Source organism: Petaurus breviceps, unplaced genomic scaffold (genome assembly GCF_028583685.1).
Source record: "Petaurus breviceps papuanus isolate PSGF00001 unplaced genomic scaffold, PetGlider_PUasm1.0 91133, whole genome shotgun sequence".
Lineage (NCBI taxonomy): Eukaryota > Metazoa > Chordata > Mammalia > Diprotodontia > Petauridae > Petaurus > Petaurus breviceps.
Genome location: NW_027187419.1, coordinates 84664159 through 84689734, shown reverse-complemented (window position 1 = coordinate 84689734; position 25576 = coordinate 84664159). Strand labels below are relative to the sequence as shown.

At 41.1% G+C, this 25576-nt stretch overlaps 1 long non-coding RNA gene across 1 annotated transcript in view; it reads right to left on the bottom strand.

Moving 5' to 3' along the window:
* Window positions 1-781: 781 nt before the first annotated feature.
* LOC138155485 (uncharacterized) overlaps window positions 782-25576 on the bottom strand; it is a 130871-nt gene continuing 106076 nt past the window's right edge. The window contains exon 3 of the long non-coding RNA XR_011166845.1: window positions 782-5344. This is a non-coding gene — a long non-coding RNA (uncharacterized lncRNA). The remainder of the gene's footprint in view (window positions 5345-25576) is intronic.

Below are 25576 nucleotides of genomic sequence, written 5' to 3'. Positions count from 1 at the left end.
AAGGCTCTAATGCTACTGTTGTTAAAAAAAACAAAAGGTATGGGCTTAAACCACAGTACAGTTAGGCAGTTTCAGAACCAAATGACTGGAAACAATGCATTAATGGCATGATGTCAAATTTGACAGGAAGGTCTCCCCACTCCAGCCCTTCCTCCACTCAGATAGCAAAGTGATCTTTCTCAAGTCTTTCTCCCCACCCCACCCCCACTTACTCAATAAACTCCAGTGTCTCCCTATCACCTCCACACACAAATACAAATCTGTCTGACCTTCAAAACCTATCCTTCCCAACCTTCTAATACCTTCCACCCCTTCCACCCCACCTGCCTCCCCCAACAAATACGTGCCATGTGGCACCAGCTCCTTGTTGCTCCACGAACAATACAGCCCCATCTCCCAACTCAGGCATTTTCACTGGCTGTCCCTCATCTCTGCCTGTCTTACCTTGCTTCCTTCAAGACCCAGCTAAAATCCAACCTTCTTCAAGTGGCCTTTCCTAATCCCTCTTAACTCTTGTGCCTTCCTGGTCGATTATTTCTGACTTATCCTGTAGATTTATCCTGTCAAATGTGTATGATTTATCATAGCAATTTGTATTGTTGATTTTTTCTAATGTATATTATCTATGTTGGCACACAGTTTTCTGCATGTTGTCTCCCAGTGTTTAGCACAGTGCCGAGCACACTGTATGTGCTTAGTAAGTGTTTACTGACTGGCCTAGACCTACTGAACATTTTTTTGACTGAATTGGACAAAGGCATAAGGTACATATTTATCAAATTTACAATTCACACAGAACTAGGAGGAGCTAAAACACTGGATCACAGAGGCGGGGTTTAAAAAGATCTTAACAGGTTGAAACATGGGGGCAAATTAAATTAGTTTACCTTCAACAGGGATAAAAATAAAACCTTACACATGGACTCAATTCAACAAGTACAATAAAAGAAATACAACTAGATAGTAGTTCATTTGAAAAAGATCTTGGTGTCTCAGTGATCTATAAGCTCAGTGAGTCAACAGGGTAATATGGCAGCCAAGAAAATGATTACAAACTTCAGCTGCATTATGAAAGACATGATATCCTGAATTAGGGGGCAGCATCTGCTATACTCCACTCTAGCTTGGAATCTATCTTCACATGTGTTCAGTACTGGGTGTCACATTTTAGAAAAAAACAATGACAAGCTGGAGAGCATTCAGAAGAGAGAAATCAGGACTGTGACGTGACATGAGCCCACATCACAAAAGAAGTTGAAAAAACTGAGGATGTTTAGTCTGGTGAAGATAAGACTTAGGAGAATCATAATAGCTATTTAAGAGTTGTCATTTAGAAGACCAATTATACTTGCTCTGCTTGGGCAAACAAGGAATAATGGGTAGAAGATACGAAGAGGCAGATTTAGTCTTGATATAAGGAAAAACTTCATAGTAATTAGGGCCATCCAAAAGTAGACTTGGCTTTTTCAGGAAGCAGTGGGTTCCCACCCATTGGAGGTCTTGCAGTAAAGGTCTCAGGGGTTTCATGGCTTCTGAGCTGGAAGGGATCCAATCCCTTCAGTTTACAGATGAGGAAAGCGAGGACAGAATGATGAAGTGAACTGATTTCAAGTCACACAGGTAGTGACAGACCCAGATCTTATGGCTCCAGACACAATGCTCTCAGGTGGGATGCTTTTCAGGAATGGCTTAGATTAATGACTATGCAGGTCCCTTCCAATTCTAAAATTCCATTCCCTCTTAGCAGTGTCATTCCCTACTTCCCATAAATTATTTATCTGCAAAATAAGAAGCAGCATGTTTTATTCATTCTAATAAGGATGGATACAGTGGAAAACCCACTGTCCTGCATTAATACAGCATTCAAAGAGCTTAATTTGAACCTGATGGGGTATATTTTCTTAAAACCAAGGAGGAAAAGAAATAGAGTAGCAATTTGTCCAAGAATACATTTTAAAAGTCAGTAATGAGAAGGATTGCTATTGGCCTGATTTGTTTCACATACAGCACTTGTTGGACCTCTCTGGGATGGCCAAGTTCCCTATCCTACTTCTTTCTGACCATCCTGTCCAGCTACTACCCATGTCCTAGCATAACAGTAACACACACACCCCTCTAATAATCAGCAGCAATTTATCTGACAGCAACGAATAACAGAGGGAAAATTGTCCAAAAGGATTTAGAACTGATTTTAGAATTACTTTTGCAACCAATATCAAATCTGTTTGCAAAGTGGTTCTAATACCCCAGATAATAAATCATTTCCCTAAATACTAGCTAAATGCTTACTGACAAACAGGTCAAATAATTTTACAGCCAATATCTTTGAAAAAAAAAATCTCTATATGCCAAAAGAGATTCCAAACTTGAGGTAATGGCACAATTAAAAAATATTTTCTATGAGAAATATTTTCATTCCCATATGATGAAATGTAATCTGATAATTCAAACTAATATTTGTTAAGTGCCTACTATGTGCAAGGCATTGTGCTGGGCATTTGGGAATGAATATAAAGACCAAAACCAAACAGTTTCAGCTCTCAAGAATCCCAAGTTCTTTATGGAATATGGTGAAAATCACATTATGCACACAAGTAAATGCAATAAGACAAACTAAGGAAGGTGAGAATAGCAACAACCAGGGGTGGGGGGAGGTCAAGGAAGGCTTTGCTGAAGAAACAGGCAAAGGCTGGACCCTGAAATAAGGAAGAAAGCAGGGCGAAAGTATTTATTAAGCACCTACTATTTGCCAGACATTGTGCCAAGTGCTTCACAAAGATTATCTCATTTGAGCCTCTCAACATCCCTCTAAGGATTAACTCTGAAAATCAATCATGCTTTATCATTAATTCTCATTTTGCAGTTGAGGAAACTGAGGCAGACAGGGGAACTGACTTGCCTGGGATCAAAAAGCTACTCAACATCTGAGGCTGAATTTGAAATCCAGTCTTCCTGACTTCAGGCCCAGCTTTCTAATTCCAACACCAGGCTAACCTGTAAGACAAAGATTCTTAGAGACAAAGAGAAGTCAGGCATGCATTCCTGGCAGAAAAGACAGCCTGTTCCCATGCCCAAAGATGAGAAATAATGCAGCTTGCCTAGAAGAGGAATATGAAATAAGGGTGAAAGGTAGGGAGAGGCCAGATAGAGATGGGGTATTTATTCAAGAGGCAGTGGGAGGGAAACTCCTCAGGGCTGCTGAGTAAGGACAATGAGACGGTCAGACTAGCAGTGCCTTAGGAAGATTATTTTGACAGTTCTGATGAGGATGGACAGAAGAGGGGGAGGCCTGAAGGCTGGGAGATCAATTAGCAGGTTATTACTGTAGTCCACATCTAAGGTGACAAAATTCTTAACTAGAGGTGAGAGGACAGAAGGGGGTAAAGGTCAGAGAAGCTGTAGGGTTAGAATTGACCACACTTGACATCTTGTATTTAGGTTGGACCTGGAGCTGAAGAGTTAGTGAAGAAGATGGTCCAAAGTTGACTTTTAGGTCACCAACCTGGGTGACTCTGGAATGGTAATTCCCTAAATAGAAATAGAGAAGTTTGGAAGGGGGAAGGGGAAAAGTGGGGTGTGCAGAGACAAAGTCAGGGCATGATGAATTTGAGATGTCTAGGAGATTTGCAAGATGAGACAATAGGATCATCGCTGTAGTACTGGAAGGGACCTCAAAGGCATCTAGGGCGACAGAGTTAAAGTCTCAGGGGACCCTAAAGATTATCAAGTCTAGAACCTTCGTTTTACAGATGAGAAGAATACAACCCAGGAGACTGAGACCTGCCCAAGGTCAGAGTGGTATGTGACCAGAGCTCTTTCTCCTATGTAATCCTGCTTCCCTGATGACCAGCAGGCATTTAGCCTTAAGATCAGACAGAGGTTAGGGCTGGACACAGAAACTTGGAAGCTATTTGTAGAGACATGACACTTTGAATCTATGGAAGGGAATGAGATTACCAGTGGAGAAAGAAGAATAAGGGCCCAGGATAGCGCCCTGTAGGATACCCTAGTGGGATAAGGGGGTGCCTATGTAACGAAAGACAGAGATAAGAGAAAGAGATTTTAGATGTTCCCTTGAAGTTAACTAGGTCTCACAATTCCTAACATATTTTCAGTATTCAATTATAACACATGTCTTTATATCCACTCAATGCTTTAAAGCTAATGGGCATTAAATAATGACTATTCAAATTTAAATGCAAGTGATTAGGAAGCCAAAAGAGTACAAGAATAGAAACATCAATTTCACAAGCTCAGTATAGTCACATTTCAGAGATCCCAAATATAATTTCATATAATCTAGAAGCATCTTTGTACTTGCAAATGACAAACAGGGCATACACTCATCCAGCTTTGGAGCAGGTGTCTAAGCAGGCACAGGGTGTTTTCGGGAGGGGTAGGAAAGGAGGAGGGGCAGGAAAGGAGGAGGGGCAAGGAGGAGATGGGTGAACCATGTCAGGCATCAGCATTTTGGAAAACATTACCTGCATTCAAGCAATGACCCCAAGAACACAAAATCACCTTACCCGACAGCAATGAAGAAACATGGTGAAACCTACAAGAAGCTGACTTAATTGACCAGGTGTTACTTACACAGGTCTCTTTCCCCTTTCTTCACCACTTTTCAAGTCTAATTTTATTTTAAAGTAATAGTTAGTTTAAAGATACAGTATTTGTTCAATTGTTTGATTTTACACTTCATTCAACGTTTCAAGTAGCCAAAAAATGCTGCCTACTAATAAACTAAAAGTCCACAAATTTTATTTGGCTAAATCTGCACGTTGTTTTTTTTTTAATTATTATAGTGACCTTAAACTGTAACAGTTCTTAATTCAGGAACAAGAAACCAAAATTATTACTGCTGCTACTATGCAAAACACAAACAAAAAAAAAACACAAAACTTTTGGAAAGTATACTCTGGCCACTCAAAAAAGATGAATGTTTAAATTAAAATGAATAATCTATGGAAGGGGATGAATTTCATTTCCAAACATTTCCTTTTCTTAAATGTTAGTTTTCTTGTCGGTTGACGGTTTTTTTAGTGTCTCTATATATTTATGAAAACTACAGACTTTTTTTTGCTTTAAAAATTAAATAGGATATTACTGCTTCTTCACAATTTGTCCTCTTAGGTTTTTTTACCTGGAGATTTTTTGTTTGATCTCGACTGCACCAAATAAGACTGACGAGGCAGCAAAGGAGATGAAGGCAAAGACATGGAAACTCCTTTTGTAAAGTTTGTCCTGTATGCGTCTTCTCCTCCCGAAATATTACTTATGGAAAAATCTGTTCTGTGGCCAGATGCGCTGATGATCTGAGGTGCATTCTCAGCACAAAAGTCACCTGTTGGAAGTAAAGAGAAGATGTCTTGGACCATCCATTCAGATCAAAACATGTACAAATTACCTTAATTACACTAAGACCACATAAAATATATATGTCTCATAAGCAAGTCTGGTACCTCTCTAATTTTACACTGTCAAGAGAAAAGTGAAGACTTCATTCCGAGGCAAATGTCATGCATCGAATGTCTCAACAACCCCTACCTCATCCCAATTTCCCAAGGCTGATCTACTTTCATCTGCCTTGAAGGACGGAAACAGAAAGGTTCAGATCTAAGGAGAGGTGAAGTCTATAAAATTCCTAGAGATGCTATCACCTTAGGTCTGAAGTGGGACTTTCTCAAGAGGTTTGTTTCTTATTAAATCTTTAAAAGTTTTTTCAAAAGAAAACACTTCAAACTTCAAGGTCAGTTCTAAAGCTATTTGACCTTCTGGTACAACAAGGTTAGGCTGGACTCACTAGTCCCTCTCTCCTTATCGCCACTCAGAGCTATTTTTAGCTAGAACAGACTCTTCTCCCTCATTCTACATAACATTCTGCCCAGTAGTATACACAAGCTTAGAGCTAAGCCAATACCAAACTAGCTTTGGAGAAAGAGGTGCCAGTGATGCTGGTGTGGTGGTGGCGACATCAACAACACTGGTATTTATATAGTGCTTGAAAATCTGCAAAATATTATGAGATAGATACTACAGTAATTTTACAAATGAGGAAATGGAAGCTTAAGTGACTTACTTGCCTGCCCACAGTTGAATTAGCAGTAAAAGACAGAATCAGGATTTGAACCCAATGTTCCCTGACTCCACATCTGTAATAGGAATGCAAATTTGGAAGATCTTCCCTGCCCCTAGGCTAAAGTGCACCTGAAGCCTGGGGTGGGAGACTTGTTTTTCAGTAGATACTTCTTGATTGGCCAGTGAGTCAATAAGGTTGTTACATTCTCTGAGCCAGGAGAAGGCTATATAAGCCCTTATGTGTAGCTTTGTTTTGGGGGCTCACTTTGAGAAGTGTTCTGTGATTTGATCTGGATTCTGGGAAGCCGCTGTCCAGAGCGCGCCCCCCCCCCCCCGCTTTGAAAAACCCAGATGTGGAAACCCAGATGTTGACTGGGTATGGACGTAATGGTTGGACAGTTTGAAATCTGTCTACTTGATCTGTTTCTGTCTTGATAATTCTGTCTGTGTACTTTGAAGTTCGGGGTGCTGACCTTTTCCCCTGAACAAGGTAAACGATATATGTCTGACTGATTAAAGTAAGCTTGTTAACCCATTTTGAGTTGCTTTCCTTTAACAAAGCAGATCTAAGAACCTGTGTGAGCAGCCACCCTGGGGACGCCTGGGTGCTTGCTGCTACAACATCCAGCCTTCTTGCACCATGGTGCTATCTGCTTAGACTACCACCTTACAAAGTCCTTGAGGACAGATACTTTATCTCCCCTCTCCAGGTCCCTTGGGCACTTGGGCACAGTGTTCTTCATATGGCAGGTGCATAACTATTATCTGCTGCTACTGTACAAATATTCTAAGGTAGCTGATGCTTAGTTGAACTACTGAATACAAACATAATAAGGAAGGCAGCAGGATTCAGAGAAAAGAGCTAGTAAACTAAAGTTAGAAGACCTATGTTCTATTCTTTTCCTTGTCCTCCAATCCTGTGATAATAAAGGCATTTAACCTTCTTAAATAAACAAACAATGAATGAATAAAAGTCTGCAGGATCATAAAATTAGATCTGGAAAGCAGGTTAGAAATAACCGATCTAATTCCCTTGTTTGAAGAAAGGGCCCAGAGTGGTGAAATGTCTGCCCTTGGTCACACAAGTAATAATGGAGAACTGGAATTTCAACCTAGCTCTCTGGAATGCAAATCCAGCATTCTTTCTACTAGGCCATGATGATGATTGCTAAGGTTCCCTGCAGCTCTAACATTCTGTGATTCTTCCTCCAATGAAACATAAGTTATATCGGCAGAACCCTAAAAAATGTGGAAATTACCATGATATTCTTGGAAATTTCAAGCATCTGGATGAGGGAAAGCTTTTTCGTTTCGGTTTTCTTATTTATATTTGTAAAAGCATTTACACGAGGTATGGCACATACGAGGCCCTTACTAAATGTTTGTTCCTTTGTTCCACTTGCATCTGATGCAGGCAAGAGAGGCCAAACACCATCCTAACTATTAAAAACCATATTTTAAGATCTAACTTAAGGAATTCTATTTCCTTTTAGGTTCTAAAGCAATGGCCCATTGTGTTAGAAAGCTAGCCCTGGGTTCCCTAAAGCTGTTAGCAGACCAAAAGTCTGATACAAGCAAGTTTGACTGAAATATAATGAAGACAACTGGGGATATGCCTATTGTCTGAGAACCAGTTTAAGTTTGGAGGGGCTCATCACCAGGGTGGCTTAAAAGCAATAAACTTTTTGGCTGCAAAGGCTCTCAAAAGCACTGTTCCAAATCACAGAGGGATTACAATGTGCACTGGTAAAAGGGGTACCCACAAAGACATAATCACAGAGCTGTTTATTTTTAAGCTCTTGTGTGTGCACAGGCACTGTGCCTTTAAGAGCCGCACAGAGGGATTTAGGCAGACAAATCTGTTTATCTTGATAAAGGTCTGGGGGAAGGAAGTTGAAAGGACTGATTTCAAGGGAAGCTGATACTTATTTCCAAACTCCAATTATTCTTACTATTCCTTTCTATCATTGCCATGAAAAAATGAAAGGAAGTCTACAGGTCAGGAGGGAAACACACTAGCAACACAGCCCTGCAGAAAAGGCTCAAAGGGGATGTAACCCAGATTGACAAGCTCCAAACCGCACAAGTGCATCCTAGGGGGCTTGGAGTAGGACAGTCACCCAATCCATAAAAGGGCTTTGAATAAAGAAACAAACAAATGGGGGAAAAACCCACAGCATGACAGCCAACTATACAATGAAAAAAATCAGTATGTGCCTAGCAAGGGCCAGAGATCAAACTAGATAGTGATCTGGGGAGAAGACACTGTGCGATGGAAACAGATCCTAGCCTGAGAGCAGGCTACCTCTTTTATTTCATTAGCCCACTCAAAACAGGCATGCGGGTCCTGAAAAACCGTTGGGCTCCATAACAAACAAGAAAAGCCAACAGAAAAAAAAAAATACAGAAAACTGCATTTGGTCTCAAATGGAACCCATTGTTTTGGAGGAGTTTTTAACTAAGAGTTGGGAACCACAAGTTATACGTCTAAATGACCAAACACCATTAATCAGCATCTTTCCAGAACTAAAAGATCACCCAAAAATCCCTATTATTAGAAGTTACCCCCAAAATAATCAACATCATGAAAATAAAAATACTTAATAATATTTGATGGAGGGAAAGCTAGGTTGCACAGTGTATAGAGAACCAGCACTGCAATGAGGAGGACCTGAGTTCAAATACGGCCTCAGACACTTATGGGAAAGGGGAATTTAAGAACTTCCCTTCCCCTAGACCCTTTGATAGGCTTAAGAGACTATGAAAACCTTCCTTGATTTGAAAATATACTCTGTCCCCTAATATGATGAATGTGGTCACATGGAGCCTATGGCAGGAGGCTTGTTTTTCAGGAATTCCCAGGCCTTGATGCTTTGTGATTGGGCAGTGGGACAAGATGGTTGTGACATTCTCTGAGCCAGGAGAAGGCTATATATACTCTGATGTAAGATTTTGTTTTGGGGTTCACTTTGATAAGAGTTATGTGATTTGACCAGATGAGACTCTGGGCAGCCATTGAGCCCCCAAGCTTTGAAAACCCAGATGTTGGTGCTTCCCTCTCTGGTAACTGACTAGGTATAGATGCAATGGTCAGACAGCTGGAAGCCTGTATGCTTAAGTGTTTCTCTGTCTGCTTGTAACTTGTTTGTATTTTCTGACCTTTTTGGTGCTGACATTTTTCCCCTGAATTAGGCAAATGACATAAGTTTGATTAAAGCAAGATTGTTGACCCATTTTGAGTTGCTTTCCTTCAGAAAAGCAGATCTAAGAACCTGTGTTGGCAGCCACTCTGGGAATGCTGGGGTGCTTGCTGCTACAGACACTTATCACTTACTAGCCGTGTGACCTTGGGCAAGTCACTTAACAACTGCCCTGCCTTCTCCCCTCCAAAAAGCTAATAATAATAATATTTGATAGAGGTAAATAGGGATCTCTTTGCCTTCTCTCTTCATTGTCATCATCACCCTTCCCCACCATTCGTATACCATCAAACCAACTGTCAGAGCTGGTGAAGACAGTAGAAATGATTTATTTCCCTCCATAACCATAAGCCTCCAGGCTTGAAAAGTCATTCCCTGAGACCAGTCTAAAAAGACATAAGGTTCTATCCATTCCCCTCCTTCCAAAGTCCACAGTTTAGTCATCTTTAAGCAAGGAAACAAGGCTCAGTCACAGAAGTGTTACAGTGGGTTCCAGGGGAGTGAGGTTTGAAAGTACATCTAGTAGACGGTTTTTGTTTGTTTTGTCTCACAGTGATGGGAAGTTAGAAATCAATGCCACCCAACTTTGGGTTTGCTCTTTCATCAGTGCACCCAGAGACCACAGCTATCCCCTCCTCACAGTTTATCTGGGGCTGGGACTCAAGTCTCCCACTATGGAGACATTCCACAAAACAGGTGTGGGGCACCAGGAAGCACTGCCAACATATAAGAATGTGGTGCACATAAAGCTAATTTTTCACACAGTTTGCAAAAACTCTCTCATTACTTTGTAGAGTAGCCAGAACATTAGCCCAAGTAAGAGTCAGGAGGTCTGGGTGGCTTAAAGCAGAACATAACCTCTCTGTGACTTAAATTTCTTCCTCTCCCTATTCACACAGGGATACTTCTGCAGACTAGACAAAGCGCCAAAAAGATCAGTTAACTTCCAGAACAAAAAAAAAAAAATACCATGTTATGGGGGCTAGGGGAGATTAAACTTCAATGATGTCATCAGACATATAAAACAAGGAAAATTACTAGAAAGGGGAGTTTTTTTTTTCTTAAAACATCGGTTGGAATACTCTTCCACAGCATGTCCCAGACAAAAGTTAGGGGTAGGAAGATGAAATGGGGAATTTTAGTTTCACTCCTAATTAAAAATTCTGCCCATGAACTTTATTTACTTTGCTTGAAGTAAATATTTTCATTAACTGAAAATCTGGCAGGATTGAGTTTCCAATGCATGCTGTAACCATTAAGACCTTCGGCCTTTGGAGCAGCTGTTCTCTGGCACTTTCGATCTGATACAGTCTGCAATAAAATGGAGGATTTAGGAGTAGAGATTTTTGGTGGAGCCTTTTTTGTTGTTGTTTAAGTTGTTTTTTTTATATATATATATACACATTATAGCATTAAAAGCCTCAAACCTGCTCAATGTAAAGAGATTTAGTTTTGTTTTGCTTTTTGCAGAGAACACAAACACTCTGCCTTTTAGCCTCTTTTTTCTTGGGAGTGGAAAAAAAAAAAGAAATGGTGGGAATAGTCTTTGTTTCTGAACATGAGTCTGTGCAGTAGCCTGGTGATTCAGCAGGCTTAGAAACCAGAGACAGTCATTCCTCGGCCTGCTACTTTAAAATCAAGAGGGCAAAGGGGTAAGGTCAAAATCAGTCCAAACACACTACAATGACGCCAGTAACTGAGACTGGAAAATACTCAGTAGCATCTATACAAAATGGAACAAAATACCTATTCTGGGAAACACAACACCCCAAAACTCACTAGCTGATTTAATATTCACTAGTAGATGTTTAAAGAGGCTTTAAAGAAGTTTTATTACAGCCTACATCACAGTAGCTTTTTTTGGAAATAACATTGGGTAGATGTACTTTTCTTATAAGTATGACCTACTTTATTCCCCACCTGAATTTAGTGATGAAAACACAACAATCTATCTCCTAGCCTACTGCCGCATTAGAAACTCTCGAGTCTACCATGGCAGCCTTTGTGTCTTGAAATAGAGAAAACACTAACAATTAGTCAGTGATTAAGGCATCTTCCTGCTTTTGTTCACAGGTAACTCCTGTGGCAGCAAAAATACATTCTGCACCTGTTTTAAAAACATAAACCTGGCTCAATAATGAAAAGAAGATCTGAGTGATTTACAGGTCTCTATATCATATATAAAAATAAACTCCAGATATCCCAGATTCCCTTCAAAAGATACACAATTCAGAAAAATGAAAAAAGAAAAGGACAAATGTGCTATCCAGGAAGCCAATTTAAAAGTCTCCTTTGCTAGACAGATTGTAAAAAGGGATTTATATAGCAGAAGGTTGTTTTAATAGACAAGTCATCAATTTAAGAAAGACAGAGGGAATAATTTCTTCAGGAAAGATCTGCATAAAACGGAAAAACTAACTTTAGAAAAGAGGAAATGGAATGCATTATTGTTGCTGTTTTGTAGTTCGGTCTATTAGTCATGTCTGACTCTTCCTGACCCCATTTGGGGTGCTCTTGGCAAAGACACTGAAGTGGTTTGCTACTTCCTTCTCCAGGTCATTTTACAGATGAGGAAACAGACAAACACTGGCTTAAATGACTTGCCCAGGGTCACACAGCTAGTAAAAGCTGGGGTCAAATTAGAACTCAGGTCCTTCTGACTCCAGGCCCTATACTCTATCCACTGCACCACCTAGCAGCCAATGAAGTATTATGGAAGTCTTAGAAATGTATCACAGGCTCACCAATTAGAAAAATGGCTAAACAAAGTGTGGCACATCAACATAATAGAATATTACCGGCTTATAAGAAACAATGAATACAGAGCAGCAAGGGGAGCCTCAGGATGCAGGTGAAGCAAGTAGAACCAGGAAAATACAACAAGGTAAACGGAAAGAACTTTAAAGATAAGTCATCAGAATTGGACATTGTAAAGTTGTATGATGAAGCCTGGCTCTAAAGAAGGGAGGTGAGGCTACATCTCCATTCAACCAATCTGCTCTTCTCACTATTCCTCATATATGATGATATCCTACCTCCTGGAGAGGTGGCTTGGCAATGGCCATTCCTCAAGCTTGGAATGCACTCCCTCCTTACCCATTCAACCCAGAGTTTCATCCCTTAAGACTCCACTCAAGTAACACTTTCTAAGTAGCCTTTCTTGGTTCCCCCTCCCTCAATTACTAGTATTCTCCCTTCCTAAACTACCCTTTTATTTATTGTTTTAATTTTTGTATTTAATACTGTATTTAATATTTATATTGTATTTAATTACTTTGCATATATTTCTATTTATGTTTTTATAGTGTATATATACATATATTTCATTTTATATATATTTTATAATACATAAAATATGCTTTATTTTATGTATTTACTATGTATATATATATTTTATATATACACCTTATTGTCTCACCTGATGGAAGGTAAGGTCATTATGAGTAAAGATTATTTAATATTGGAGTTTCTCCAAAGATAAAAATTAGTAACAAATTTGAAATATAAAGAAATATTGAAATGAAGGACTAAAGAAAAAGATCTATGAAAAGAATATATGATCTCCATGCAGCTAAAAGTCATTGACCTGCAGGGCAGGACAGGACACAGACACCAACTTAATGTTTAAAGAAGAACATAAAAAAATCAAAAATCCAAAACAAAATGCAAGAAATAATACAAGCTTCAAAAGAATCCACACATCACCAAGAAAACGCTTTACACTTCATCTCCCACCTTAGCCCCATACAGGCTGGGCAAATCATTTAACCTCTCAGTGCCTATAAGAAACTAAGACTATAATTGGTAGTTGTCAAGAAGGTGATTGAAAAAAAAAAACTATATGAGAATTTTCTAAGTCACTAATCACAAGTAAAGTCAATGAAATTAATCCCAATTAAGCCACATTTGTGACACAGAACATGTGGAACATAACTGAACAAGCAATAAGCATCCATGAAGGACCTGCTATCAACGAGGCCCTCACTAAACAAGTGTCCCAAAGATCTTAGCATAGTTTTAAACTCTGGCTTTTGGGACACCTTGTACTACCCCCCGAAAAGTATAAGGAGGGCATTTCAAAACCTTTATATGTCACACAGGTGTTTTTAAACATTGATATCTTCCTTAATTATCCAATATTATTTTAATTTCCTGACCACAGACAAATTCTGGTTCAAAAAGAGAGAACTTATTCATCTGCTTTGGAATATTGAAAAAAAACAGGAAAGAATCACTTTTTAACTATAGCTAAATAATAGTTAGATCTGGAAAAGGCCTGAGGAGTTCCACCCACCTCATCCAAATCCCTTATTTCATCAGACTCAAGAAGGTCATAGAACCCAAGTTCTCTTAACTTACACCTTCCCCACATCCCACCCCCGCTCTGCACGCAGCCTCTCAGGCACCAGTGCTGCCTCCTAGAGATAAAAGAAAGAAGTTCTCTGAAAACTGAAACTGATATTTACAGATGCCCCTTAGAGACTCTGTGGGCAGCTAAGTGGTACAGTGGATAGCGTGGGGCCTGGAGACACTAAGTGTCCTCTTCCTGGGTTCAAATCTGACCTCAGTAGCTGTGTGACCCTGGGCAAGTCACTTCACCCTGTTTGCCTCCTTTTCCTTATCTCTAAAATGATTTGGAGAAGGAAATGGCATGCCTCTCTGCCAAGAAAACCCCAAATAGGTAGAGTCAGACATGACTGAACATACTAGAGAAAGAGTAGATTTTGGTCAAACTGCTTGGCATTTCCTCTGAAAATGGAATACTAACTAGCTGCCTAAAGATTTCAAAGCTCTCCTTTCAGCTCTAGACCATAGGATCATAAATTTAGAGATGAAAAGAAGCTTAGACAGCACACGGCCCTAGGCCCTCTTTTTAAGTAAGAGTCAACCAAGGCCCAGCAAGGTGACTTGTTCAATGCCATGCAGATACTACGCATTCCTTGGCAGCATTCACATCCAGGTCGTCTCATTCCAAAGCTGACGCTTGTCCAACTAAACCACATCACTCCCCTATGACCCAACAAACGAGGATGAGCTGGATAAGCTCTAAGATTACTTTTTAGCTCTGAGACTGTCAATTTTCCTTTTTTTTTTTAAATAAAGAAGAGTAATTTGGGGGACGGCTAGGTGGCACAGAGAATAGAGCACCGGCACTAGAGTCAGAAGGACCTAAGTTCAAATCCAGCCTCAGACACTTAACACACACACACAAAAAAAATTAGCCGTGTGACCCTGGGCAAGTCACTTAACCCCAACTGGCTTCCAAAAAGCAAAAAACAGCAACAACAACAAAAAGAAGAGTAATTCTCCTTGAACTCCCCAAAAAACAGCCCTGAAGGGTGGCCACTACTCATTTTTTTAAAGAAAATGTTTAAAATATATCTATCTATCTATCTATCTATATATATATATATATATCTCAGAATGCCTACAGAAGTCCACATACAATTTGTCAGATTGCTTTTAAAAGAAATCCCTTCTCCAAATCTATTTTAATTTAATTTTTGGTGCTCTAATAATTAATTAGTTCTGCCACACCCCTGAAACACTGAACTTGAAAGTCACCCAGTTACAATCACCATTAATCTTCTTTCCCTCACATCATGCACTGCCTTAACATAAGTGAATCTGAGGGTGGGGGGAATTTTAAGTCATAAAACACTCTCTTCTCATTTTGTCTTTTTCCTTTAATTCATAAATAATTACAGTGCTCTGGGCCGCACGATTACATCATCTTTATGCTATGCTGAATGTGAATCTGTACTACAGTTTAGCCATCACCTGAAAAAAACCTTCTCTGATGGTGTACCTAACCCTCCTGTTTCCCACCTTGCTGTACTTACAGGCATACTAAAGCAATGTGACCACTGCCCCTCCTCATAAAATTCTATCATTCTTAAATTCCTGTATGAAGGAAGCTAGATGGTGTAGTAGATGGGGCACCAGCTCTGGAGTCAGGAAGACTGGACCTCAAAGTTGGCCTCAGACACTTACTAGCTGTGTGACACTGGGCAAGTCACTGAACCCCAAATGCTTCCCTGCCCCCACCTCCCCCCAAAAATTCCTATGTTTTTATCCACTGAATATTTGCTATCCAAGTCTCTGTATGCTAATACAACTCAGCCAAGTTAATAACTATTATTCAGAAATTATAAACCCTGCTAAGCTAGTCACTAAGTGAGATGTAGGGTGGGGTGTGGAGAAGGTAAAGATAGGGATGGTGAGGAAAGTATCTGAGTCAGTTTCAATTAAAGGTGAAGGTTATAAAAATAGATGCTGAATTATCAAAAATAAAGCTTTAAAGTCAGTATCCTTAGCCAAGGTACAGGTAAGGAATTTTTTTTTTAATTACAAATGCCTAGATATGTGTATCTGAATACACTTAAAATCTTCAGTATTTTCCAAGTATTTCAAGAGGGACCTTTCCCTTCACCAGTACAGGTCATGACACATCCAGGCCTTCACTTTCCCTAGTTTTCTTCCACGTTCCCCATAGATCACCAGAGCAGCATTCAGGCTATGATATTCTTCATTTTCACTGCATGACTGGTCCACTTCCTTAATCATGTATTTCCAGGACTGTAATATGCCTTACAACAGAGGTGTTAAATATCTTGCATCCCAAATGACTAAGTTCCTATCTGATTTTAATGTATGGATGTATTAATAAAATTTTTAAAGAAGAAAAATATAAATGGTTTTCAAAGTTCATAAGGATCTTTATGTATAGGTTAGTGGCTCCTGTTTCTGACACCACTGTCTTAACTCATTTCACATGCACAGGTCATAGTTGAAAACATGCCACAACCTACTTAAACCTATCATTTCTCTCTCCATTGGTCTTTTTTAACTGCAATAATTTGTAGCAACTAGCTACAACATGTTCATTATATTTAAAGCAGTCCTAAAATTACCCACAAATTGTAAATAAATGTTATTATACACATTCCCTCTTCCCATCACTACTCCCTCTAAATACCATTTAATCTTAAGAAAAAAGGACAGTTTTGCTCTGATGTGTAAAATGGGAATTTGAACTAGACGGCCTCCCAGGTCCTTTCCAACCCAAAAGCTATGATCCTATGGAAGAAAAATAAAGAAAAGCAAAATTTAGCCTGGAGAATATTCACTTAACACAGTCAGCAAATCCATTAGCCTATCTGGCATTCTCCCAAAACTTTTAGGTTTTCTGATGCACCACAACAACCCTCCTACCAACCCCTCTATTGCTTCCCTGATCAATCAATCATGCTATCACCCTCCCCTCTCTCTATTCCATCATCACCTCCCTCCATTGCCCAAATGCTTTTCTCCAACTGACAGCATTGCATCACTTCAGTCTTTCATCCAAATCCAGCAAGTGGTAGCTTATGGAATATATAGTGATTATTCTTACTTCCATAATTCAAAAGTTTCTGAAACCTAAGCTCTTTCTTAAAAGACTTTTCTGGATTGATGAGAAACATACTAATCAAATTCTTGACTGCTTCCCTCCACCCAGATTAGTGTGCCAACTTCTATTGCTATTCTCTATTCCAAATGTATGCACTCACACATACAATCACAATCCATTCACATTATAGAGAGGATACAGACAGATTAAATTAGCAAAAGTGAGGGGAGAGGGAGCGTAAGAGAAAAAGGGTACAATTTTATTTAACCACATTCTTTTCAGGTCTATAATGGAGAAAATAAATGAATAAATGAACAAGGATAAATAAATGAATGTGTGTATATATTTGCACACATATTTATACAAACATGCATCACACACACACAATTCAAATAGAGCACCCCTGTAGTGTTTTTATTCAAAAATAGCCCAGTGAACAGACTTTTAAATTTAATAGTCAGAAAGAATTGAGTTCAAATCCTGCCTCAATTACTAGTTGTGTGACCTTAGACAAGTCACAATCTCTTAGTCTCAGGTTCCTCAATGGAAATGATAATAATAGTACCTACTATACATAGGGTTTGTTGTGAAGACCAAATGGAATAATATATTAAAGTACTTTGCAAACTTATTAAAAAATTATATAGTCAGTAATTATTTAGGCATTTAGTCACCCTATATGATAATGATCATGATGATGATGATAGCTAGCATTTTCAAAACACCATGATGCTAAGAACTTTACAAATATCATCTCTGATCCTCACAACAACCCTGGGAAGTATATGCTATTATGATGCCCATTTTATAGATGAGGAAACTATGGTAGAGCTTAAGTGACTTGTCCAAGGTCACATAAATAGTATCTTAGGCTGGATTTGAACTCAGGTATTCCTGACTCCAAAACCAGTTCTCTATCAACCACCACACCACCTAGCTACCAATCTCTAGCAGTCCACTCAGTATCTCCACATCACATTACAAATTCCCCAAATGTAGTAGGAATAAGTATAGAATTCTCTTTCTACCGAGTTATGAAGCTTCCCACAATCAGGTAGACCTAATGAAAGGTACTGATGAAAGGGAGATGATATTTTAATAAGCAGCGTTCTGTGAATGATAATCATCAAGAACATTCTGTCATGCTGGACATGTTGACATTCTGGGGGTGGAGAAATAGGTGGGGAGAAGAGGGCTTGGGAACAATGGTGTAAGCAGCATACCACCTCCTCACACTATTCGAATCCAAATTCTGGCTCTCCCATCCTCAAAGCTGCCTGCCAACCAGCAGCCCTGCCAGGCAAAGGGAAGTGCTACCATTTCTTTTATTTTACTTTATAAGGAAAAGTGCAAGCTATAAACATTCTGAGGGGGAAAAGTGTTACAGATAACATGTGTCTGGAGAGCATTTTAAACATCTTTCCTCCAAAACATGCTATTAAAATGAAACATGACCAGTTCCAATCACATTATAGACAGACACACAGACAGACCAAATTAGGTCTGTGTGTGTGGTTATTTAACCACCTTCTTTTTCAGTTCTATAATGGAGGAAACGATAAAAACACATGCATATGTATGCCCACACAACTCTACACACACACACACACACACACACACACACACTCTCTCTCTCTCTCTCTCTCTCTCTCTCTCTCTCTCCCCCCCCCATTTCCTTCAGGGTCTCCTGTCATTCTGTTGGCTGTATTCTGCTACCAACACCATCAGAATCATTGCTCTGCCTCCAAAATCTGCAGCCTCAATGACATGTCTGGTAAAATGCCTTAGCAACTATGTCAATATTTTCCCACTGCAGTTAACCATATTAGCATACTGCTTTAGTCTTGGCTGGTCAAAGACAAAACAGGAATGTAAGCTTCCCGAGCTTTGTGCGCTCTACATTTGAGCAGCGCTGGTTCACTTTCTGCAAGCACCAGTCTAGAGAAAAAACTTCTGCCCCTGCCACCCCCACCAACCACATACAGATAGATATGAAGTTAAAAATTGAAATTAAATCTAATAGCAATATAAAAAGCAGGTATTCTCTACTGTTGTATCTACCAGTGAAAATTGAGAAAGACACAATGAGGAGGCATGAACACAAGAATCTTAGGAAAACTGGTGAATGCAATGAATGACCAAATACTATACCAGATGATGGATAAAAAAGCATACTCCTACCACAGGTTATCGGCATAGGATACAGACTGAGACATGTGTTTTCTGATACAGCCAATGTGTAAATTTGTTTTGCTTGACTCTGCCAGGTAGATACAATGGCTTAATTTCAAAGGAAACGGGAGGGGGAAAAGGGGATAGCAATAAGGTCCTCTTCCTCCCAAAATAATAAAAGAAAAGAAAGAAATGAGAGTCACTAAAACATATTTTAAATGCACAGAAGAAAACATAAGGAAAGCCAGTAGGAAGCACAGGCAGCCAGGACAGCTTTGAAAGTTATGTGCTGAATTTCTTATACTTGAAAGGAAAAGAAAGCTACAGACAGTAGAGATTCCATTTCATATGTAATGCTCTTTTTCTAACCTTGTATATAGAAATATTCTCATTTTAATTTGTGTTTAAGTTCAGAATTTTAAAAATTAAACACAAAAAGATAAGATTCAAAACAAGATCATTTTAACCCTCATCTTCCTCCATCCTCCCAGTCACTTTTTATAATCACACATTCACACTCTACATTCACACTCACTGCACTGTTTGCAGGTAAACCTTCTCAAAGACTATCACATGATCAACAGATTTCCCTCCAGCAATTAGAGGAATGAGTTTTCTCCAAACCACAACTACATACTTGGAATAGTCTTCCCTCCCAGTCCACCAAGCTTTTGCTTTCCCTTAGACTTTAAAACTATTTTGAAACTTTATCTCTTCTTGAGAAGCTATGAAGATCTGGCCTCTGTCAACTGATATCATACAATCTCTTTCCAAAAAGAACTTTTAGAATAGGATGGACACACCCATGCCCAAGCTGGTATAGGGCTAGACTCCATTAGACATAAGGAAGGCTGTAGCAGATTAGAATTTCCCATCCTAAACAATGCTGTGGACAAATAAAATGTTTACATTTTCTTCTAAAGAAAAGCCCACCCCAAGCAGACCCAGAAATGGGTTTCTCTGGAGCTCAGACAGCAAGATCTGGAGCCAAAAGGGAAGAACACATTGAGAAAAGCAGGACTGAGATAGAGAAAGAGGGCACAGCAGCTTTAATACTTGGTTTTAAGAAATAAATAGTAAAAAACAATTTATGGCCTGGTAAAAGTTACTTGTGGTTGGGAAACACTGTCCTAGATGACATCTAGGGCTACATTCCTGTGGTTTTATGGTGTCAAGATACCCCTTCTACACACACACACACACACATACATACATACACACACCCTCCTTCCATATTTGTGTGTGTGTGTGTGTGTCTATGTCTATCTCTCTGTCTGTCTCTGTCTCTCTCCCTCCTTCCCAAACAGTATTTCCAAGGATCCACACACATCTCACTTTGGGATAGATAAGAGCAAAAGAAGAGACAAGATCTCCTAGAATACGAGTCAGGAAACCTGGGTCCACATCCCAGATCCAAGATTTACAAGCTCTATGACTATGGGGTAAGCCATTTCAAGTCTCCTAGACTCCATTCTTCTGTAAAATGGGAATAATTAACAGTACAACATTTACCTATATCATAAGGATGTCATGAGGATATAGTTTTATTTTTAACACTCTGTGGTCTACAAATGTGAGATTATTCTGATTTAAAAAGTAAAGCACACTAAGTTATAAACTGCTCAACGCAAAATCCATTACAGCAAACAAGGAAACATTCCTTCTTGGGATTAATTTTGCTATAACTGTTGCCCTTTTTGTTGGATCAGAAGAGGCCATGTAGTCCAATTCTCAAATTTTACTGATGGAGACAGAAGAAACTTGACCCAAGTTACACACTGAGTAGCAGAGACATAATTTGTACTCAAGACCTCTGATTCCAAATCTAGTACTGCTTCAAGTCCCCTGGTCTTGTAGCTCCAATGATTTACTGCTAACCAGGTTGAGCACTCCTGTCCAACACTATGGAATTCTTGAAAAGAACAAAGACAGTGCAGATAAAATAACTTTTTGGGGCGGCCAGGTAGCACAGCAAGTTATGAGCACCAGCCCCAGTGTCGGGATGACCTGGGGACTGAATCCGGGCTCAGACACTTAGCACCCACCCAGAAACACCTGGCCATATAACCTTGAGCAAGTTACTTAACCCCAATTGCTTAAAAAATAAATAAATAAATGATGAAATAAAATAAAATAACTTATTGCTCCAAAAACTTCAACCACTAGTAACAGGAGAGGAGGAGAAATCAGAAGAGATGATCACCCCCTTCACTCCCAGCTTTCTACCCAATGACCTCCTTGAAGACAACAGGAGAAAAAAAAAATTTTGGAGCTACCTGAGTCATTAAGCAATATCATACCTCAGTCTCTTATTTCTCATTTTCTGATTTCTTCTGTGTTGCATTCAATCAACAAGGTAATTGTATGTTTAATTCATGGTCCTCGGTGGTGAAACACAGATAATAGAAAACCTTGGCCTTGGCACTTTATTTCTCATAGCTCTTAATTTAGCTTAACTTCCTCAATTTACAGACTCAGAAATTATCTTGAAGGTTTTTTCCCAGCTCTTGACTTATAAAAATCCATAGGGAAACAAGATGGCCATCAGAAACTCTACAGACCTATGAAAATATTTGCAATATTACTATTTGCTTAACAAACATTTCCACTGCCCAAAGATTTCATGTGGCCCAGAAGAAAAAAAAAGTAAGAAGACTTCTTCCCTACAAATGTGAATCAGAGAAGGAGCTTGCTTAAAGGTCAGAATAACCATAGAAACCATGTTAACAGGCTAAAGGGAGGGGAAAAAGACTCAAACCTCAGTCACACAGAAGGATGCTGCCATCCAAGGCTTAAATCAGATTAACATCATCAAAACCTATCTAGAGAACTAAGACTGATTGCAACAAAAAATAATTTGTAGGATTTTTGCCACTTTAAAATGTTGAATTTGAAGCTTAAAAAGCCTAACAAAATACTTCTACTAATGCTCATTTCAGAAATGAAGAATAAATGAATCACCATATGAGCTTCTGGGTTAGAAATTTAACATGACACATACATTTATCTGTTTAAAATTCCAATCTATAAAACTTCTTTTGGGTATTCACTTAGTAAGAAGGAATTAAAATGGCTTTAACAACAATCACACAAAGGAGTGCATATACTATGTTGGATTTGCAGTAATTACACAGAGGGCACCTTCCAGATCTAGACTAATGATCCTAGGAACACAAACAGCTGCTTTCAAATAAACAACAAATGGAAATCTAAGGACTGTTCATATTAGGTATGGGTCTAGATTTCAAGACTTGATCCAAAGACACCCAAGGAAATCAAGGACATCCTCCTATATTATTTCTGAAAAGCAGCAGATTCACATGAGAATCATCACATGATTGTGATGGGGGAGGGGGAGGGGTTTATGGGCGATGCCATGGTTGCTTTGAATGAATATGGGGTGATCTCCATATAAGGCCATGGGGGTGATCACCATATAAGGCCATAAATGTAAAACTGCGATGTGATTGGCTCGGATTCGCTATATATTTTCTTGTGTGAGAGGGCGCTCTCTCTCTCTCTCCGCCATGTAACTGTTGAAGAATAAACCACCCCGCTTCACTCCTCCGCCTTCTGTCTGGTGTTTTTTCCCCGTGAGGGGCCGGTGACGACCGAAGACCCGGGATGGGTAAGTGAGAGGGCCGTGGGGCTAGTCGTCTAGATCTGTTGTGAGGGCAAACGCCCGCAACAGATTTTGGCGCCCAACGTGGGGCTGACCCTTCGGGACGACTAGCTGGCGGACGGTCTGCTGGACGCAGCTGGTCTGCTCCAGTCGCCAGACAGCCTCGAGGCCACGGTAGCCTCGGGAAGAGGATAGGATGGGAACAGGGCATAGTATCCCTGTATTTAGGCCGGAGGAGAAGGGGGTGATAGCGGCGCAACTTTATAAGCTCTGCGCCCAAAGGGGGGCAAAAATCCCCATTAAGACCTGTAGGGAGTTTATAGATAAGATCTGGGACATATGCCCTTGGGTCAGGCATGTCGGCATACAGGCCGATAGATGGAGAGTTGTGGGACAGCAGATGGCAGCTTTTGAGAATGGCTGCCCTGGTTCGCTAACACCCACTGATTTTTCGGTCTTTAAGATAGTGGACGCGGCATTGAATCCTTCCCCGATTGCCGCTTCCCGGTCCTTGGCCACACAGGTGGGCTCCTCATTAGCCGGGTCAGATTCAGAGTTAGAAAAAGGGAAGACTAAGGAATTGAAGGACCCAGGGGGCTTTGGTCAATATCCGTGGGAGGACTTAAGAGCTGTGGTAATGAATCAGGCGGCGGATAGTTCCGCTAGCAGTTCAGAAGGGGAAGATGAAGGTAAAAGGAGTGGGCGCCAATATGGCGCCCGGGGATCTAGGGAGAGAAGAAGGACCCGGAAGGACACTCCCTCACGTTGGGAGAGGAGGGAGAGACGGGAGAATAAAGGGGAAACGGATGCAGGGGGCGTGCTCCCCGCTTCCGCGCCCTTTACCTCCGCCTTGCCACCAAGCACCTCCTGTTTGCCAGGCAATTACTGTCCTGCCCGGTCTTTCGCTGCTAGTTCCGCATATGTCGCCCCTCCCTGCCCTCCGCCCCCGCCTCCTCATTATGAGAAAGGGCGAGAGGCGAATATTTGTGAGGGAGAGGGGTTAATAAGGCGGAGCCTCCGTGTGGCGGCGGAGGCGGGCGCGGAGGTGGACTTCGCCTCTTGGGATGTCTATCCCATTTTGACTGATCCCCTTACGGGTCAGCGTACTCATTCTCCCATCCCATATAAGACACTGAAAGAGTTCAAAGAGGCGGTGACTAAGTATGGCCCTTCTTCACCCTATGTTAGGAGGCTACTTATGAACCTAGTGACCGCTCACCCCTGGACCCCGGGGGATTTTGACGAGCTAGCTATGTCCTGTCTAGACCCTGCTATGCATCTTGCCTTCCAGGCACAAGTGAAGAGGGAGGCCAGGCATTTGGCCCGACTTAGACCCGGCAGGGCCCCTCAAGACACTGAGCACTTAATTTGTGGCACTGGCCATTTTTCCAACCCGGCCGTGCAAGCAGCCTATGGGCAGTTAGAATTAGATGATGTCAAGGCCGCACACATAGCGGCCTGGGAGAAGGTTTCTGCCAAGGGTATGACAGGGGGCCCTAAATTAGTTGGCCTGAAACAAAGACCTGATCAGACCCCCCTTTCTTTTGTTAACCAAGTTCAGGAGACGGTCCATAGGACCCTAGGCAGCGGCCCTGGGATGGACATACTCATTAAGCAGTTGGTTAAGGAAGGCTTGCGCTCCAGGGAGGCAGCTGCGGTGGCATCCCTGCCATCGGAGGCCCCCTTGGAGGACGTCATAGATAAGTTAATGGACCTGCCCCCGGAAAATCCTATTGCACAGTTGGTTTGCACTGCCCAGGATAGGGACCGCCAGCTTGTACAGGCGCTGGAAAAATTGACAGTCTCGAATACAGAGAGGGAACAGAGCCTCTTGGCGGCTATACAACAACTCAGCTCGTCAGCCCAGAAAGGTCCCGGCAGGCAGGCTTGTTTTCAATGTGGTCAATACGGCCATTATAAGGCCCAGTGCAAAGCCACCTCCAGAGGAACACCTCCTAAATGTTTTAACTGTGGACGCCTTGGCCACATAGCGCGGTTTTGTCGCGCCAAGAATAAACAGGGCAGCGAACAAGCCCCTTTGGAGACCGGGGTCTCCCCCGGATCTCAACCGCAGGGAAACGGCGGGTGGAGGGGCCCAGCCGCAGGGCCCCTCCCCCATCCTCGTTAAGTGGCAATTATCCTCAGTTTGTAAGAGTCAGGGCCTCTCCTGGAAAACAACCCTACATCTTTACACTTCCCCCTGGAGAGGCGATAACAGTCCCTGCCCAGTTGCCTTTCCACCCAGCTGTAGTGACCGGCCTAGAAGGCTCTCCTGACTTTGAGGTCCCCACCCAAGTAGCAGAGGATATGGAGGCAATGTTGACCCTGTTTAATCCACACTGCACCCCCGTCTCCATACGGGCTGATCAGATCATTGCTAAGGCGTTTCCCTTCGGCCCCTCATCCCAGCATCCTTGCCAATTGAATTGGGCTCGTTCCATCACTTTGAACCGTCCCACTTTGATTATTCATGTTGAGAATTATCCGATCTTAGGGATCATTGATACGGGGGCTGATTGTTCAGTCATTAATTTGGATCAGTGGAGGAAAGAATGGCCCTTGATAGTTGCATCCACGCCGGTCCAGGGAGTGGGGGGGAACAAGAAAGCTCAGAGATCGGCTCGTGCCCTCTCGTGGTCGGTGGATGATAATGCAGGCAGGTTCACTCCTTTGTGTCTCCCCGAGCTGCCTTATGCTCTGTGGGGGCGGGATGTCCTTGCGCAAATGCAACTCTCCTTAGTAACCCCGGACTGCTTACCGGGAAATGGGTAGGGACCACTCTCGATTTGAGCTTCGCCCCGAAATTGACCTGGACAAATAACCGCCCGGTCTGGGTTGAGCAGTGGCCCCTTAAAGCCGAGAAGCTCACTGCTTTACAAAAAATTGTTGGCTCCCTTTTGCAGGATGATAGGATTGAACCCTCCTTTAGCCCATATAATTCCCCAGTTTTTGTCATTAAGAAGAAATCAGGAAAATGGAGGATGCTCGTAGACCTCAGAGCTATAAATGCCTGTTTGCTCCCGATGGGCTCATTACAGCCTGGCTTACCTATGCCCGTAGCTATCCCCCAAAATTGGCATATCGCAGTCATTGATATCCAGGACTGCTTTT